Raw genomic sequence first — 20,032 nt, forward strand, 5'->3', positions numbered from 1 at the left:
ATATGTGATGTCTCTAAGTTTTGTAATTGCAATTCTGAGATTTATGGATCCAGTTTCCTCTTCCTTAGTTTGTCAGAGCTGTGAAAGGAACTGACTTTGAAACCTTGATGAATCTTTCTGCTTCCTTACAATTGTTAAAGATCTAAACATTTAAGAGGAGCCCCAGCTTACCTCATTTGGGAGTCACAGCTTCACAATGACATGGTGTCTTCAGCAAAATGTTTTCAAGCTTGTGGAAGTTGGATCCATTTGAAATGGATTCACATTGTGTCTGCAGACACAGTCTGGGTTTTTGCTCTTCTGCTGGAGGGTGGTGAAAGCTGTGGCTCTTGGTGAAATGTTGTGATGTTTCTGTGGACTTGTTCATCATCTGCAGTGATATCTGCTCAGGAGATGGAAGAGAATATCAAAGGAAATTTCCTTCCATCCTGCTTAGGAACTTTGTCAGCTTAACATGAATGAGTTTGGGCTTGTGCTCAGTGCTGCTGGATGATGCAGTTAGGATTCTCTCTTCGGCCTTCCTAAACAAGAGCAGCATGTAACACATCACCATTCAGTGTGTGTGCAGCCTGCTTGGGCTCTGTGCAGTCAGCAAGAAGGGTCAGGATTTAAATAATGAGATCAGATCATGCACCTGGATCTTGTTTGAAATCACAGGGTGAAAAGCTTCTCAAGCCTCTAAAACCTCTCAGCAGCTCCTCAGAAGAGGAGACTGGTTGGCAGACAAGACCCTGAAAACTGATGGGTTATAGTGTACTCTTAAAATTTAATGAAATGTAATCCAAGGTTTTAATTGCATGTCTGGGTTTATGCATTTAATGTTGACTTTAGCAATTCTGCTCAGTACCTCATGAGGCTGAACTCTTTGTGTAGCAGTGAACCTCCTCCAAAAGATCTTAAGATTAAGAAATACTTGAAAAAGCAGGGAGGGAGAGACAGCAGTTGCAAAGATATCACCTAGTTTCTTGAAGCTCTTTAGTTTTAGGTGTCCTTTGTGGTTCAAAGTAATCTTGGCTTCAGTTTGTTGTGAAAATTTCCTCCTTGCTGGTCTGCAGAATGGCTTGGGTGTGACACATGGCAAGTGTGTCAGAGATTTCTGTGATCTGCAGCCGGAACAGTGGAAGCATCAAACAGGCTCTGTAGCAAACATACTGCAGAACAGCTTTCCAGAGGGATTTAGAAATGTCCGTTCCTTCATCTGCTCCTCAGGCAGCATCCTAATCCCAAACCCAGCAGACAGAGTGGGCTGTGATGGGCAAACACTTGGCACTAACTCTAGGAAAGCTGATGGGCTGTGTGCTGGAAGCTGGCATCCTGTGGATCTGACCCAGTGCTTGACATAACTCCTGATCTGTGTTAATGGAATTGCCTGAGTGGCCTTAGTTTTTCACTGTGGAGTCAGCGAGGGAGATGTTTCAAGTCTGTGGGGTTGAATATTTGCTCCCAAGGCTCCCACCTAGCTCCAGGGTGGGAACTGTGTTCTCTGCAGGTCAGTGTGCAGCTGATGCAGAAGGTGGCTGCACTAAAGCAGCACTCTGAGGTGGTAATACTGTGTCCTCTCTCTTGCTTTCATGTGTCAGAATTGCTCTGGTTTCTCTCCTGGTCTGCAGCTTGAAAGGAAATATCTGTCATGTAAACATTTTTGTGTATGTATAACAAGCTGTAAACACTGAGGTGTTTTGGTATCTTAAAGTGTAGGAGACCATCTAGAAACAGTGTTATGGGTTGGATGGGCAGCTTTCAGAAAGAGGAAGGTGTCTCTGCTGTAGCTTTTGCTGATCTATCTGTTTCTATCATCATTTCTATTGCTGGAAGGGGACTGGCTGTACTTGGGAAAGGTTGCAGTTGAAAGAAGTTACAAAACAGCACCCAGCAGGGTATAATCTCCTCTAAATAAGTACTTGATAAGGCATTTCAAGACATAAGCCTTCTTTAAAGAGTAAATGAAAGTTCATTGGTGTCCAGACAAAGACCCTTTGGCCATCTGGACTTGACTTAGTGTTGTCTGCTCTTGCTCATGGGTGAGGAAGTGCTGTCTGAGCTGTGGATATAAGGTGCTATGCAACACTTAAGCTCCCTTGACCTAATTCACTTGCTTTTTTGCTGGAGCATGGATTAGCAGTGGCTTGCTGGTGCAAAAGTAAGCAGCAGTTAATTCTTGTAAGTCAAGTCCTGTATGACTGTGATTTGGGTAATGCCATCTTTGTGGAAAAAGCAGGGCAAATTCCTCAAATGAAGTGATAAAAGAGTGGCAGGGGTGATCCTGGAGGCAAATACCAACACAGCAGATAATTTGTGTGTTCAGGTTTGGATGATGCTGCCTGCTTCTGACTGCTGCTTTCTCTTTCTCAGTCATGACTGATCTCAGCTCAGGCAGAACAGGCTTCCTTGGAGGCCTTAACACATTCCACAGGATTCCAGATTGTTCTGAAAATGCTTTCTAAACGCTCTGTTAATTAAAGATTTCTCTAAGTCAGAATTAAGTTATTAAAATGTTCCAGGCATTTTGTAGAAGTCTTTTGAAAGCTGGCTGTACATTCCTTTCAAAGTTGATCTACTGCCTGTTCTGAGTTACAAAGTAATATTGTGCTGCTTGTGGGTTACTAATGAGTTCAAATAAACAAATGGTTAGGTTTTTTTGCAGTAGTTTGCCTTTTTGTGAACTGACACTGCTCTTGAGTCACTCTTTAGGATTTTGCAGTTGTGTAGTTGTGGTTCTTCGGCAGTAATGGAAGCAAATGTTTCATGTGCCTAGGAGGGCACTTCTAAAATCCCTGGGTATGTCAGAGCAGGCAGTGCTGCATAGGACAGTGGACTAACAGCCATCTAAAACGCTTTTGTCTTGCAGAACCTGTGTCTGCTTCTAAAAGACTGGGTGATCATAGATGATAGATTTCGTACCATACAGAAAAATCGCACTGTGTGGCAAGTTTGCTCCCTCAGCTCTGGTGCTGCGAGTACTCAGTGTGCTGCTGAGGTGATCTGAAGGTGACAGGTGCCAGAGAAAGAGAAGCTGTGCTGTCCTGGGTCAGTCCCTGCCGAGCTCTGTGAGAGGAGATGGTTCTCTGCCACCAAAATAGCAGTTAGAGCCTCAAAGCCACACTGTCCTGACTTTGGATGTACTGACATGGATCGAGTACTGTTGGTTTGAATCAGGCTTTTAGTGTTTTAAAGGCACACTGCAACAGAAATATTCTGTGTATCAAGCTGGAAAGGCTGTGTATCGGAGGGAAGTGGATTTCTGTAGCAGTAAAGTGAAGTTCTTCGCTTGAAATACATGTTTGTAAGAGAGCTCTGCTTCTGCTTCCTTTGCAAATCCAAGTTCTGCATAGATTATTTGGCAGGTAATTTGGAGGAGCTTCAGTGGAGTTGTCACCTTTTCCTGGCCAGTGTGTAGTTAACTTCTGCAGGAAGATGATAATCGGTGTCCCCTTGACTTAGCCAGTGTTAGGAAACCTTGACTCTGGTTCCACGATAAAGTCAGTGCACTGGTGCCTTCCTGAGCTTGCAGTTTGCTTTGGCATTTTGCTCCTCAGCTCTGTGAAGTTGCGAAAGGTTTTTAAAAAAAAATTGAATGAGAACCTTGTCAGTTTATGTTGCTTTTGCCGGGACCCATGAGCAGCTGTGAAAGAGCTGATAAAGCTGATGTTCCAATTCTGACTGGAATTCGGAAGAGCATTTCAGGTTAGAACTTGGCCTGAAAACAAATGTGTGGTTATAGAGAGCACCCTTGTCATGTACATCATCCCAAAATCTTTTACTGTAAGTGAAATGTTAATTGTTTTCTGTTTGCTCTGCAATCTTCTGGTGTATCAAAAGCTGTGTAATTATCTTTCCTTATTAAAAGTTCAGCAGTGGGAATGGATGACTGTGTCCATGTTTGCTGTGCAATTACTGTTAAGTAATGGGAAAGCCTGCTGAGGGGTCAGTCAGCAAAAGCATTACTGGGAAACTGCAGCTATGGAGCATGTGGGAGCAGAAGACAAATCTTTAAATGTCTTTTGTGTTCTGAAAGAAGGATGGGAGGCAGCTCTTACAAACTTTGCACTGAGATCAGAGTCTAAGCAGTGAAGGCAGTGAGTGCATTAATCCATGGCACTGAGAAAATGTTTCTTTTCCTAAGATAACAAACTTTGACAGGGCTGTTTATCTCCCTTAAGTTTCACAGGAGGTATGAACTCAAAGCACATTGTGTTCAGCCTCTTCTATCACTGTGCTAGATAATTCCTTTGTAAAACATCTTGCCCAGAGAGGTCAGGTTTTTAGCACAAGCCTTGCTCCCCTATTCCTGCTCTGTTTTGAGAGTGTTTTGCAGATGTCCCTGGTTCTGAGAGATGCTTTCTTCAGGGCAGCAGAAGTTTAGAGTTGCTTGCATTTAAAAGACAAGGCAGCATCATGGCTGTGTGAACAGTTGCTGCTCTCTGACCCACAAAACAACAATTATTGGGAAGATGGGAGTTTTTGGGGAAGGTTTACATAGTTTAACCACTTCACTGTAATCTGGAGCACAAGTTGTGTGTTTGTTTAGAGGATTTCCATTTGCAGTACATCACTCTCCCAGTGCTCTTGGTCTGGATCTGGCTGGTGGAGTGTCCTTAGTGATGTTGAGCTGTGCTCAGAGGCCACAAAATTGTGCTGAACATTTGCTATTTAAATTGAACATTTTTGCCTACCTGTAGCACAAGCTGTTTAAGGTGGCTTTAGCTTTCACATTCGGGAGTGATTGTTTAGGGCCATAGGAGCAGCAGCTCAAGAACCTTGGCAGCAGGAAAACCCCATCCCCTTGTTTGAATGGCTTTCATTCAGAGGGAATGGAAGACCTGGGTCAACACTGAGTTCCTGACTGATTTAAAATCCCTGCTCTCATGTACTTCTTTTGAAGCAGTAAGCCACTATTTATTTGAGATGAAGTTTAAATTTAAAACCCACAATGTAAATTACTTGGGAAGGGATGTCATTTTGTGCACCCATAATGGTGATAAGCTGAATAAAACAATTGCAGGAAACTTATTTCTGGGGGAGAAGCCAAGGGAGGTATTTTAGCCATGGCATTTTTATGATAACTTCTGGAGCTTGCTCCTTTTAACAGAAAGATTATGAATGTTTGACTGGTACAATCAAAACCAGCTGGATTTGGGGAATTTTAAGGGGTTGTTTTTTAAAGCATTTTTATAAAAACCCAAGAAGTCCAATTAGTAGAATTCAATTCATAGGAGTTTAAAAATTAATGGTAACTTACCTTATGAAATATGGATCACTTGAGACTAAACTGAGAGCAGACATATGGTTTTGATTTTTTTTTTCCTTTAAACACGGGCACGGTGCTAAGGCCAGACAACTTTATTTTCCTGATGCATTATAACCAGCTGCAGATGTTTTAGATTGTTATCGCTTCTAAATGGGCTCTGACAAATGTCTCCTGGAAGCCAGCAGCTCTAAATATTACATACACTATATTCCGAGGAAATGTTGAAAACAAAGTTTTAGGAATTAAATGTTCAGCGTCTGAAGCAAGAAAATTTACTTTCTGCCTTTCTCAGGGGGATTTGCTAGCTGAAAACATGCTTTTGTGAGACAGGCACAGATGTTAGTCAAGACACACATGGAGACTGGGACAAATATTGCCACAGATGGTTTTGCATGGTGTTATTTACTGGCCCTCTACTGCTAATACTGGAAGGTGGACACTTGGAAAGGTACCTTAACATATAACTAAATGCTGACCTAGAATTTGTAACAGGTGTACAGCTACTCAGCATTAAGGCAAAAAAATTTGAAGTATTTATTAAAGCATATGGAAACATTGTGTTTTGTGCATCAGTGAGCAGGGCATGGCCCTCTGCTACAAAAACTTGTGATATTTCACTTACTCTGTTCAAAATTAAAGTAAATGGTTTTAACTGAAGATTTTTTTGTGCTTCTTCTCTTTTTTTGCATAGCTTTGAATCCTTTGAATCACCCAGAAGGACATTTTCACATATATATGGGATACAAAATGGTGCTTGTGTATCAGATGTGTGGCTTTGTGGGGAGAGAGGGACCATATGAATATTGACATGGGAATTGCATCTGATGTCCTTGACTTGCAAAATTCAGACAGCTTGATTCATCACTGCATAAACCATTCACATTCATTTTTCCATACCCTGAGAGAGAGTGGGGAAATATCTGTGCTTTGCTGTAGGCACCTCATTACCATGTGATTCCATATGCAGCTCTGAGTTCTCAGGTCAGCAGGGGAGGAAGGAGGTGTCCTGAGGGGACAGGCTGAGTGACTAAAGGCTGCAGCCTGAAAACTGGGTAGTAGGATTACCTCTTCAGGCAGGGATGTGCCAAACAGGCACTACATCTGACAGGGCTTGTTCATTTGTTAGCAGTTCACCAAGTAATGGTGGTACTTGAAATTTTGTTGGGAGTCTTGCCAAAAATCTTTATGGAGTTTTAAAGGAAAATGGCAATTGCTGAAGTGTTACCGATAACTTTTTTTTTGTGTGTGAGAGCTGTTTTGGTAAAAAGATATTTCAGAACAAGGTATGTACTTATTATATGTATAAAAGGTTAATGATGCATCTAGTTTGTACCACACAGGGTGACCAAAGGGAATCTCCTTGCCTGTCTGTGTTACCCCTAAAGAGCCTTGCTCCAGCTTTGGTCTGGTTTAAATATAAGCCAGCTTGTGCTCCCTGGAATCCCTGGAGTCTGCCTGGCACTGGGGAGCAATTCCAAGAGCAGATTAGGGCTGGAAGCATCAATGGGTAAGTGCTGGAGCAGGGACCTGCATGCTTTGCTGGGAGGGACATGGCACAGTGCCCTTGGTGGGCGCAGAGCCCAGCAAATGCAGGTCTAATGATTTGGATTTTGCTATTTCACATTAGTGTTTAAAACTGCTTAGATATAATCCCCCCAGCAAATCTCTCCATGCTCTGGGATGGTGAACATTGGCTGCTGCGTGCTGATTTTTAAGTATGAACTGGTTACACTGAATTCTTGTGCAGCTGAACAAAGGCTCTCTCTGGTGCCTGGCAAAGAGGAGAAGTTTTCATGTCTGATTCTGTTTGTACAGGAGCATAAAATGGGTCTTTGTATCAACATGCTATAACAAATGAAACATTCAGGCAGAGGTTTGGTTTGATACTTGCCAGTTGTGTGGCGGCTCTGGAAAATCACAGAGTGTATGTATAAAATCCTTGGCAAGGAGGAGAACTTGTACTGAGTTCAGAGTCGAGAGCTACTGTTGCATGTGCTGAGTTGGACATTTTTTTCTTGGCTTACAGGCCATTACTAAGAAAGTTTATACATTGAAGGTTGATGTTCATAATACGAATCTTTTCTTAGTGGTTGCTCACCTGAGCCACAAAGAAGTTTCTTCCTCCAGTCACCCAGAATATTTTCACCATCTCTTGAGCTTGCTCTGGTGTCATGCCATAACTCCATCAGAAAAAAAATCTCAAAGATAGTACATCCCCTCAGCTGCAGCTGTCTCAACATAATTATGTTCAGAGGTCCTTTTTCTCTACTATGTATGGAGCCTGAATCCTTCACATTCCAGATTAAAAGACAAGCCACAGTTCATTTTCTGAAACATCAGTCAAAAGCACACAGTATTTTTATGCAGCTCTTAGAAGATTGATCTGAATACTCTGAAATCCATAGAAGCTATGAACTTTGGCTTGCATCTTCTTAAGGAAAAGAAAATGATCCTACCTTTGATGGAATCTAGCAGAAGGTTGGCTTCCATTTAACTTGAAGGAATTTGGGGTGGTTTCTCATCTCTGTGGTCTAAGTGGAATATCTTGGCTTGTTCGAAACAACTGCTGCTTTTTAAAAATGCATTTAAAGGAATTTTGGAGGTTAAAGTATTTGATTTTCCCATGTCACTCATCATGTACTGTAGTTTCTTCAGACTTACCCCCTCTTGGAGGAAATGTTCAGCTTACTGCAGTGAGAGCTGCTGCAGAAAGTGTTCCAGACAGTCAGGAGAGTTCTTACAGAGGACAGAGGATTAAGTGATGAAAGCTTTTATAACTACATGAGCATTGGGTTGGTTTTGATTTTTTTGGGTTTGTATTTGGTTTTTTTGTTGTTTTGGTTTTTTTTTTTAATGCAAAGGTCTTTCTGAAGCTTGCAAAGAAGATTAAATAGAACAGTGTTACTGTGGAGTTGTTGTTTAATCGGGCTCTTCTTTGACTGTCACTGAGATTTAAAATTAGATTAAAAACAGGCTTGGTGCAGTTCTAGAAACTAAAGCAAGTGCCTGTTTAAAGTTTCATATAGGGAATTGGCTTAAATTGCAGCAACTAATTAGATTTAACTGTTTGGAGATGTTAAAATAGGTGTACTAAGCAGACAAAAATGTGTGCAATTCCTCCCCTACTAATAATTATTTATTGATTCCTTTAAGGCTGGCACTGAGGTTTCCCTTCTCTTTTGACAGAAGCAACTTTCTGCTTGAAAAGGTTTTTAAACTCTTTGGTTTGATAAGCCTAAAAGTTAGGGGGAGGTGGAGATTGATACATGTTCCTCTATGAGGAAGTCTGAAAGTGTGAATTTGACTTTCAGAGAAGTAGAGATGGCAGGAAGAATAGTAAATTAATTGCCTGAAAAATAAGGGTGCAGTAACCAGGGCCTGTTAAGGAGGACTTTGACAGGGATTGTCTCAGTAACAAAGGCAGTTTGATGATCTTGCCCCCATCTTCCAGTTTATTTTCCCCTCTGTTGCACTGGTATGGCCCTGGATGGGGATTTACTGCAACCAGATCGATGAGAGAAGCTGGACTGGAGACAAGAAAAAAGCCTTTAAACTGAGCTCTGCTTCCAGAGATGATGAGTGTAGACCAGCAGTGTAATTCAGCAAACTGGTTTTGCTCAGCTGTGTAGGGTAAAAAGACTGTTGGTCTCACCCCTTCAAGGAATTTGCAAAGATTTACTTCAGACCATGGACAAAAGTGTCAGGATTTATCAATGTAAGATTAGCTTTACTTGAAAGTACAGAGCAGCCTTGATTTTTGTTTTGTTATGCTAATTGGACACTAATTCCACTGAATTGCATGTACTAAGAATCTTTCTTTTTACTTTTTGGCAAGATTGACATCTCATCATTACAGTAAGTGTTATGGTCCTCCCTCCTGTTAATGTAATTTGTGAAAATCCAGTCCTATGTAGGCTCTTCTGAGCAGCTGTCCTAAATGGGATTACTGAAACACAGACATTTATCTGAGCTTTTTGCTTTTATAATTCATAATAGTCTACTGCTCTGGCTTAGGCTCTTTGGGATGGTGAACTTGTCTTGCCTCTTTGCACAGTAGTAAATTTATGGAAATACATAAATATTTCCTAATCTGGGAGCATCATGTGGACGCTTAAATCTTGAAGTCTCTTTGCTTACTTCAAGTTTCAGAAGCTGTTCTTAGAAGTAAAAAAGACTAGTTCACTTTATGTGTGGTCTCTGGAGCGTTTTGTAACATGAGGCATGGGAAAGTAGGTCTGGTTGAAGTCATCTGTGAAGACGTAGAGAGAGAAGTGGCACTTGTCTCTGAGGTAGATACTGAGGAGGGGTGAAAGTGTTTCCTTGCTCTGTCTGCCTGGTGGTGTGAATGTAGATGTATCTGAAAGACCACTCTGGTTGGCAACTTGCTGTGAAATGCTAAGGCTGACTTTTAGTATGTGTTGGATATGAATTATGAAGTGATCTAGGTCCATATTCAGTGTGCATCTCTTAATAGCATAAAATTATTCAAAGCTGACTTGTTTCCTTGCATTAAATGTGTGGCATATTTATGATTCTCTTGGAAGGTGGCAACTTCCACATCTAACATTTAGCTTGTGTTTTGGGAAGGCAGTTGCTTTTCTTTTTTTTTTTTTATATTACCTTAAAATATGTAGTTTGTCTCCCAGTGGCCTTGCATGTGCTGGCACCCAAAACTGGCACTGTTTTATATGTTTTATAATGGATTTGGGATTCAGACTAATGTTCTTGGGCAAAACACACTTGAGGTTTCATGATCTCATGGGGAGAGACTGCTCACAGGATTAGGTGTGGCTGCCTGTGGTTTGGGCTAAATAATCTGCCTGCTTATTACTGCTAGTTTTGGTAACCAGTGTGCTGCTCTTTTCCCCCTGAAGCTTGACAAGCACCCATCCTGTTGCAGTTCCACCTTTACTTAAAAAGCCATCTTTCTTACCACAGCCTGTCTCATCCATGAATCCTTACCCCGAGAGCAGCACTGCAGAGGGGATGTTTTCCACAAGAGGTTAGTTGATTAAATGCTATGACAAATTATTACAGCTACTTGAAAGCTCTTGCTTCTGTCTTTAATTTTACAGTGTCAAGTTACTCTGTCTTACTTAAGTGCCAACACTCTCCAGCTGCCTTTTGTCAAGGTCATTGTACAAGGCTCACCTGTAAACATGCTCTCTTCTCTGGGAGGGGAGAACAGATGTTTCTGCCTCCAAAAGATGCTCCAGGCACTTGCTGCAGGAGATGGTCAGCAGGCTGTCAGAAGCAATCTTTATGGGCAGGCTGGTCTTTCACAAGGAGATGTGTTTACAGAGCATGAAATGAACATTTTTGCACAGAAGCAAATAATTGCTTACAACGGAGGCTTTAGTAGCAGATTTGAAGCTTGAATGATCATTAGTAAGGTCAGCTGGAGCACACACGATGTCCATCTCCTGAGCAAAGTCATTCAGGACTTTTTAGCTGTTCTTTTGTGCTGAAAGATTTTAAGACATTGTAATGTTCATGTCATGAGCTTGTCACTTTTAATAAAAACTTGTGTTAGGCTGTGCTGCTACGTGTGTATATATAGTGTAGTTTCTTCAAAATCATTCTTGAATGGAAGACTATTTTTTGACTTGCAGGAAGAGAGGAAGGAAGCCCCATGCCCATTATCTCAGTCTTAAATTAATATTTAATAGTATTCTAGCATTGGCAGGGTTTTTAAGATTCTCTGCATGAAGTGTGTGTGAAACAGGCTGTTGTCACAAGCGAAAGGGATCTCTGTGAAAGCTTTCTGTGGTCAGGAGATGGGTCTGAAGGGCAGCAGCTCCCAGGCAGTGTTGGCTGCCCCAAAATGCTCTGGTTAATGCTCTCACTCCTCAGGTCAGAGCTCTTTCTTGGGCAGTAATGAAAAATGGTTTCCGAAGAATGGCTATTGGCAAAATTAACCAGATTGATTCTTCACTTATGACACAGATCAAGACTTGAACTTCAGTCTTCTATGGTAATAAGACCAGTTCATCATCAGTAATTGCATCTCTTTGTTCCCAGCAGCTTCTTCAGCCTCTTACCCTCCTCCAAGGTCACTTCCTCACTCAACAGATGTGCAAGTCTGGCAGAGCATTTAAAAACCACAGAGCTTGAAGGAGATGAAGTTTTTGTTAAAGCAGTTCTGTTTAATTGCAGTTCACCACGTCACAGAATTGAGGAAGTCTGACTGATGTGAACTGTGAGTGCAGACAAACGTCAGAGCAGAGGGAGCCTCTCCTCTCTGCACACCACAGTAGGAAATGCTTAAGGCTTGGAGTGCTCCATTTCCAAAACATCTGCACTGCTTCAGGGAGGGAGAAAATTGCCAGTGTCACAAAGGCTGTTCTGAAAACCTCTTTAAAATGCTGTGTGTTACACCCATGATCTTCCCGTTGCTTTTCTGTAGGACATCATTCTCCAGAGGGCAGTGGCCCTTCTTCCTTCATTCACATTGTGCAGAACAGCACTAACCATAACCCCTTTCAGCAGAGTTATCCTTGTCTGTGCTGAAAGCCAATGAATGTGGCTCTTAAAAGGAACATCTGAGCATTGCCTGAATACTCCCAGAACAACTGTCCTTGAGTCCAGGGAACACAGAAAATCTAGGATACAAGTTGTGTCTCACTCCCTGTCCCCATTAAAAGGAGGCTTTAAAACAGTTTATGCTGCTCTGTGCAAGGCTGAACAGAGATTCACCTTCAGAATTCCTCCAAAGAGCTGGAGTGGAGCTCCCTGTGTGAGCTGAGCAGCCAGCACGGTTTTGCCAGTGCTGTTTTTGCCATGAGGTGTTACACCATAAATTTTCAGAGGACTCCAGAGAGATGAACACACAATGAATTAGTCAGGCACTCTGTAACACGACCTGCTAATAGCCTGCCCTCTCTGAAACAGTCCCAGCAGTGGGAACTTAATTCTTTTTTCCTGTTTAATGAGACTTGGTAGAACAAACACCTAAGCAAATCTGAGGGGTTTGTAGCTGTCATTCTCTGCTGCATCTCATGTATAACCATGCGTTTTATTTCTTTATTGATTTTTTTCCCCCTTTTTGTCGATGTTTAAGCAGTATTCTTTCAATATGGAGCAAGACTCGTAAAAATACCAGATATAATACATTAGAGTCAAATTGGGTTCTTCTTTATCCTGGTATGAGAAGCTACAAAAACTGCATTTCAGAGAATGTCCTGCAGTACAGCAATTTTTCTCAGTCCCATGGAGCTTCATTATAGCGAGGTCAGACTATGCCGTAGAGAAGAGAATTTATATTTTATCATAGGGCTAACTTCTATGCTCTTGTAATGACCCTGAAGGACAGTAAATGCTCTAAATAATTCAGCTTCTTTGGAATTTAGTTCTACTGTGCTATAAGAGCTAGAATAGATCTAGAAAAATAGAAAATGTTGTGGTATATTTAATGTGATGCCTAAAGGATGCTCATGAGGATGTTTGGCTGCTATAACTCTATCCAGGAAGTGGACATGTAAAATATCAGGAATTTAGTGTATTATCAAGGGAAAAACCTCCCTTAAGATCCTTGTGGTGAAATGAAACTCCTCAAAGTCTAATTGCCTCTCGGTCCAGGATGGAATATATTAATTTGTCACGTATTTGAAAAGCCTCTTCCATAATTCCATGTGTGGTGCTTCTAATTTCATGGCTTAGCCTTTTCTTCTTTGCAGCAGTGTGGAAAAGTGTGAGGGCTATTTGTAATGCATGCCTTTCCTTTTCTGCCCAGTCATCTCTGCCCTCATCAGCATCCATTATTTTGCATTTTTCTGCGTGTGATGTTTTTGTAAATATCTCGGGATGAAATTAGCTTTTTTCAAACAGCAGGACAGAGTTCCATACAGTCATGATGATAAAACAGCTGCTGAACAGCTGCATAAAAAATCATTGAAGTCTCACATTTGTGCAGCTAATGTCTTCTTTACCCTTTGAATTGTATCCTAAATTTTTGATGCTTTTTTCTGTGGCCAGGACTGCTTTTGAATTTTAATCCCATTCTCCAGTTAGCGACATCAGCAGATTTAACAAGCCTGTTTTCCATTCCAGTATTGAAATCGATAGATAATTTTACAGGGTCTGGAAAGATTCTGGCAAAGATTGTTTTGACACATGACCTGAATGTTTGCATCAGAAGGTGTAAGTTTTGATTAGATTTGAGTGAATTCCAATCTGGATATTAACAATAACAAGACTCAGCGTGCTCAGTTTTACATCACTGAGTGACACCTCTCTTTTCTCTCCTGTCTGCCTGGTCTGCTTGTTTCATCCTTTTTAATCCTGACACTGCTGTAGTTAGCAGCAGTTTGTCACTTCTAAGATGACATCCAGAAGTGACAGTCACCTTTTAAACATATGCAATGTTTTGGTGTCTGTATCCCCATCCCTGCTCTTCCTCAGTTCTCCAAAAGTGTTCAGCATCTTTCAGTTATTGGAAATTCTATCTGCCTTCCACAGGCAGCCTAACACTGTCAACCAGCTTCCTCCCAGACGCAATTGATTTGTTTTTCCAGCCACTTATTTCCCCTATTGCACCCAAACCAGGGTCAGTGGTCACTACTGGAGGGCATCCAGTGGTACCCACACAGGGTCTAACCTCTAGATTGAGCATTCCAGTGTGGATTACTTGATCCTTTCCTGGCCTTGGTTCAGCCTCACCTCACCCCAGGGTGCAGGCGTGGACAGTTAAGCCTTGGGGTGGCATAAAGATGTGTGATATTCCCAATTTCACGCAGCGTTTGAAAGGGGTGGAGTGAAGCCTCATGAGCAGCTTGCTTGGGAGAGGAGTATGAAACTTGGGAAGTGTGAGGAGATGATGCACACACAGTGCCCAGGAACAGGAGTGCTGCAGGGAGCTCTGCCAGCGCTTTCCCAGGGGAGGGAGGAGTGGGAAAGGGTGCCAGACACTCTCCCCTGCTGGGTATGTGAGCTTGGCACCTCAGCTTTTAACTGCTGAGAGGCCTCTGAACATTACTGTAAATGCAAGTTTATTTTCAAGGTGCTCAGAACTTCCCTGAGTGGTTTCTGGTGGGTTTTTTAGTCCATAATTGTGTGATATGTGTGTTTTCTCCATCATTTTTGCCACCCATCAATGGTGACCTGGTCTCCTAGAAGAGGTTGATGACTGAATTTGGGGTTTTTGTGCAATAACTCTGATTTTTGAGAATTTGGGAATCTGTGCATTTGCTGGGTGAGCAACAGTTAAATAACTCCTTGGGAAGAAGAGCCCTGTTAAATGTTTCTTTTCAGTGCTGATCTTTTCAGTTTAACATTTAACATAACACTGTCAAGAAGCATCAAGTTTGCCAGGAAGGTGGTAAGGAATTCACTTTAAAATCTTTAAATAGCTAAAAGGGAAACAGGAGTATTCTGTTGATGAAAGCCAGAAAATTGTGGTTTTGCTGCATTGCTGCTAAGAAAAAGCAGTGCTGAGAGTGATGCTGTTGGTGGGAATCAGGCAGCAAACCTGTTTTGGAGCACCACCTGAAGTAATAGTAAAAGTTTATTGAAAACAATGATTCTTTTTTCCTAAACTGAAGCTGTCAGAGTGGTTGTTGATTTCTCAGTGTCTGCAAGGCAAGTGAGCAGTGTCAGCACTGAAGGTACTGCCTGAAGAGTGGAAAATCAAATAGAATAATGCTTGTGGTTCTTTTTTGCTTTATTGGAGTTAGCAGGAACTATTTGGTTCAAGATGTGTGTGTTATGTAGGCAGCCTAATTGTTCCTGGTAGCAGGAGATACATGGGGGAAGAGTGCACTCTGAAAATATCCGTAGCCTCTTGATGGCTCAAGTTCTCCCTAAAATCCTTTTGGCTGAGTATTCATTGTGCCACCTGTCTGCATTTCCAGGGACAGTTTAGGGTTTAGCTGCAGTCATGCTCTGCTGGGCAAGGCGAGCTGGCAGAGCAGGTCTGGGGATCATTCCTGGGTTGCTGGATGCTGTTCTTAGATGTTCTGCCATCCTCTGGTTTTGGGTCTGACTCTTCCACAGATGACAGTCAGATTGTGCCTCCTCTCAAATATCTGGTTAGAAATACTTCATTAATTTCATGTATAACTCCTAATGATGAGTCAAGGCTCAAGGAAAAAAAAACTAAAATACAGATTATTTTTTTTTTCCTAGTAGCTTTCAAAATTCAGAGAAGAAACAGTTTCTAAACATGATATGCAACTTGCTGTGGGAAGTGCTGTGCTGACATAAAACACATTCCCAGTACCTGGCACACAACAAAGTGGCAGCTACAGTTCTTATTCCAGTTTTTGAGTCATATCTGTCATGTAGGTTTTGTATGGCTTGAATATATTTTTCCATAGCACTGAACATTGGGTCTTTTTTTTTACCTTTTTGGAGGTTTGAGAAGAGCAGTATTAACCTTTCTGAAGCCAGTGTACTGTGTTTGCTGACAAATCCTTGCCCCTCACTAGGCATCAAACCTTCCATAATGTGCCCTTGAATTTTGTTTGTGTAAGTTTGGCAGCAGCCCAATTTCCATGAGGAAAGGTAAATATCTGATCTACACTGTCAGCTGTTGCAGACTGCAGCAGCTCTGTCAGGCTTATGGATGCCTTATGGTGCTCTGCCTGCTTTTTTGGGCAAAATCCTGAGCATTTCTGTTTACTATTATGAACTATAACTGTTGGCAAGCTTTCAAACTGCCTCGCTCATCTTACCTCAGAAAACATGTTCCAGTGCAGTCTCACTTGTGCCTTTATCACAAAGTGCAGAGTGTCCTGGTAGTATACTTTGCACATTGGTAAGTCCCCAAAATTAAGTGTTTTTCTCTTGAAATGCCTGTCTCTGTGGAAAGTACTCAGAATTCTTCTTTTGCATGTCTAGCAGCTAGATCTTTTTCTGTCCTTGCTTCAGTGATTATTGGAGCATTAGCAGCCTTATCTCTTTTTTTTTTTTTAATTTGATTTCATTTTTCATGCCAGTTATGCCAGTTTATACCAGGACTTATACCAGGGTTTCCCAAGGACCCAGTCAGGTGGATTCTAATGAACAAAAGGCAAAAATTACCATGTTTTATCATTCAAAAAGTTATAGATGCTGTACATTTTTTCCTGTAAACTGAACAGGTCAAATTTGCAGTCACACATTTGCCAGATCTACCTGTGTGCAGCACCACCTGAGTTGTCATCTGTGTTGGTTGAGTGCTGGGAATTTCACCTCTGTGTAGTATTTATGTGTTGAGGGTATTCTGGATGCTCACTGTGATGTATTTTTAATGAGATTTCTGCTAATATTATACAGGGTGTGCTTCTATGCTTGTGTATAAAGTGTTTGGAAGTTGTGTTCATCTGAGCAGTCCTTGATTGGCTTAACATTCCTATAATCTGGTCAGGAGTTTATAGCTCGAGTACAGGGAATTCACCAAAATGATGGAATTAATAGGTTTTTGTGTCCTGCATTTTTATTAAATCTTAATACAGATTATTTGCCTATTTTTGTATATGCAGCATAATCTGTAAGTCTTACTGGAAAGTCAGATTTCAGAAACAGTGCTCCAAAGTTTGCCCTTGTAGAAAGCCACTGCACCTTGTGGGCTGTTCAGTTGAGTTAAATGGAGTGTGGGTATCTGCAGACACGTGCCAGGTTCTGCTCCAAATGGTCACTTGTCAAACTGATCTCCACGCCAGCTTGGTCTCTCCTTCTGTGAATGTAAGGCTGCATTTAAGACTGCTTCAGCTCGCACTAGGTTCTGTGGAAAACAAAGTGCATCTCTCTGGATTTTATGCCCTTAGCTTCTGCCAGGAGTTCAGTCCAAAACCAGCTCTTGGACGTGTGATAAAGCACTAAATGTGCCCTGGTTCCTTGGGAGAGCTCATCTAGTTTTATGTTTCCAGCAGAAGTGGGAGGTGGGAAGTGTAATCTTATTTGGAATAGCAGTTGAGAGATTACTTTTGTCTGCATCTTCATTTTGTATGTTTATTGTCCCAGCCCCTCCTGCTGTTGTACCTCAGGCAAGGTGAGGAGGGGGTTGTCTCCATCAGCCAGAGGCTAGCCAGGGCATGAGATGCTCTTTAGGAATTTTATAGGGTGTTGCTGTATCTTAGAGCAAGGTCAAAGAATTTTTTCTATTGCTTGAGGGGGAAACACGGTGGTTTACCCCAGCTAAATGCCTGCAGGAGATTATTGCAGGGTGTTCAGCAGATTCCTGAGAAAGGCTCAGAGTGGGAGGTGGAGCACTTCTGTAGATGCAAAGGGTTGTAAACGTTTTAGTGAGCAGAAAAGATGAGAAAGCTCTTGTGGGCAAATGAATTCTAAAACTAGGCCAGCTGGGGTTTTAACAGCTGAAAGGAAAGTCTGAGACTGAAACCACTGTGCTGTCACAAGATGTGCTTAAATTCAGGGAGGAGAATGCTGCTTGGTGCTCTGTGCTGACCTTGGAAGGTGCTGTGCCTCTGCTGGCCTGGGTTGAATTGGTCAAACAGTAAGTTCACAACAGCAGACATCACAAAAATGTACTATTCCATCTAAAGGTAAGCAAAGAACAAAGTGTGAGGTGTTTGGTAGAGGCAGGTGACTAAGCTGGATGTTGAATCATTGTCCTCAGCTGATGTCTGCAGACTTTAATCCACTGATGATCCAGGACTTTTTGCAAGATGAATTTTTATTTCGTGCTAAGGGATTTTCAGCAGTTGATGTTGAATAAAACTTGTTAACTGAAGGAATTTAGGGAGGGGGGGAGTTTCATTTCAAACAAGTACTGTTCTAGCACTTGATCCAAAAACTTACTGCATTAAAAAGCAGAGTCAGCTGAAAGCAGCAGGCTGTCCCATCCACTGAGTATCGCTGGTGTTCTGCAAGGAACATATTCTTTAATAACTCTACAGCTCCCAAATGTCCCTGGGTGTTGTGCACAAAAGGCTCTGCTTTGTGCCTTTCTGCACTGATCCCTTCAGCTGGTTCTGGTCCAGCTGTGGTTTTATCCTCTGACATGGGCTAAGGACTGATCCAGGAGTGCCCACACTTATCTGGGGCTCTACTGCTGAAGGAATCAGGATATTTCCATGCTCCAGAGCCTGGCCTCCTCAAAAACAAAGCAGAAATCTGAATTTCAGTATTGCTGGTGTTACAGCTGGGCAAGAAAATGATGGCCAAGGTATAGCATTCTGCAGGAAAAATTCAGGTCTGGTTCAAAGCTGTTGCTTGGATGTGAGTCCCAACAAGCTGTGAAGATGAACTTGGCTTTTTTTGTCTTTGAAAGCACTTAAAAATTCTGCATGATGGGGTACCATTTAGTCCTGTGTGGCCTTATAATAGTTCCTGAAATGTTGAAGGTATGAATTATGTTAATGTACCTTTTAAATTTTTTATGGACTGAAATAGCTTCAAAAATTAACCTTTTGAAAACACTTGGGTAGATCACACAACAGGCTTTTAGCAGCCTTTTTTTCCAGTAGTGTGCTGCCTCCTGTTCCAGTAAACGAGGAGCTTTGATTGACTGAGGTTATGCTCAGCTTCCTGACCCAGGAGCAGCCTCCAGCTGATGTTGGTGATATTTTTATTTTTCATTAGCTCATCTGAAAGTCTCAGCTGTTTTTCTGCCAGTGGAAAGGATGGAGTCTGTTTGTGCTGCGCGAGTGCTGTACCAGTTTGTTGTTCAACACTTGCTGATAGAGCTCTGACAAACCAAAAAAAGAATTGAATTTCTTCATGGTGCAATAACACTTGCTATCTATTTATTTATGAAAGGGTCACTTACATTTGGCATGGATGGTCCCAAGATCATTAAAACCTGAGTTTGCTGCAGTGAGAGGGAGGATTCCTCCTGTTTTCTGCTAGACCTGGCTTCCCTCACATTTTGCTTCCTGAAACACCTCAGGTACTGCAGATTTTGGAAGACTGGAAAGAATCTGCCTGTAGATGTTTTCTCTTTCTGCTTTGCCATGTCACAGAATGTGACAACTGGGTTGTTCCCTGGTGTGTGCTCTTGAGTGTTCCACCGAGTTCACCTCAGGTTGCAAATTCCTTTAATAAATAGAGGAATGGTTCTTATTTTCTGCTTTCCTTTTCCCTGTTATTGTTCTTGAATTATTTTGGCATCTTCAGCATCTTGTTGTAGGATATAAGTGCAAGATAGACTTGCTGAGGTGCTGGAATAAATGAGGCGGTCTGGAGTAAAGCAGATGCCTTGTTTGACACTGTCTCCAAAAATCATGGGTCTGATTATAGGTCCTTGATTTGAAAGAAAATAATAAATCAGCAAAACAAATGTTTGGAGAGGGTTTGAGATCTGTACAGCATTATGGTTAACATAAATGCTTCAGCAAATCTTTTTTCCTCATGTGTAGAAAACTCTTGGCTTATGTCTCAATCTGCACTTCTTTTTTTTTTTTTCTTTTGGCTGCAGCCAGGAGCACTAAATAGTGATTAAACAAAAAATTAAAATTCTGTTTTTGTGCATTTGGCGTTTGAACGCTGATCAGTTGCTTTGGCGGCGTGTTAAGTAACAGTGTGGTAGACAACAGAAGGGGCTTATTTACAGCAATCTGTCTAAATCCATTTTCAATGTATTGCTTAATATGCCTTTCTACTTTAGTTCATTTTCAGTTTTTAAAAAATGAAGGCTGGAAACAGGCAAGAGAACAGTTTAAGATATTGCTGGAGAAGTAATCACTCCTTAGTGGTAAACAACTTTCAGTTCTTAAGGGAAAGAAAATGTGCTTGAGCTGAAATAGAACTTATGGGCTTGTTGGAAGAGTTACTGGATGGAATTCAATGGCTGGTGCACTTATATAGCTTGAGTAGATGATCATAATGAAACCTTCACGCTTTAAA

At 41.6% G+C, this 20,032-nt stretch overlaps 1 protein-coding gene across 2 annotated transcripts in view; it reads left to right on the forward strand.

Annotated features, from left to right (window-relative positions):
• Positions 1–20,032, forward strand: part of GALNT10 (polypeptide N-acetylgalactosaminyltransferase 10) — an 81,579-nt gene that overhangs the window by 13,577 nt on the left and 47,970 nt on the right. The window contains exon 2 of one of the 2 annotated variants that reach the window (XM_038149799.1): positions 10,187–10,250. The exons of the other annotated variant lie outside the window; for it this stretch is intronic. The gene's annotated coding sequence lies outside the window, so the exon portion shown is untranslated. The remainder of the gene's footprint in view (positions 1–10,186; positions 10,251–20,032) is intronic. 2 annotated transcript variants of the gene reach the window in all.

Source organism: Motacilla alba, chromosome 13 (genome assembly GCF_015832195.1).
Source record: "Motacilla alba alba isolate MOTALB_02 chromosome 13, Motacilla_alba_V1.0_pri, whole genome shotgun sequence".
Taxonomy (NCBI): domain Eukaryota; kingdom Metazoa; phylum Chordata; class Aves; order Passeriformes; family Motacillidae; genus Motacilla; species Motacilla alba.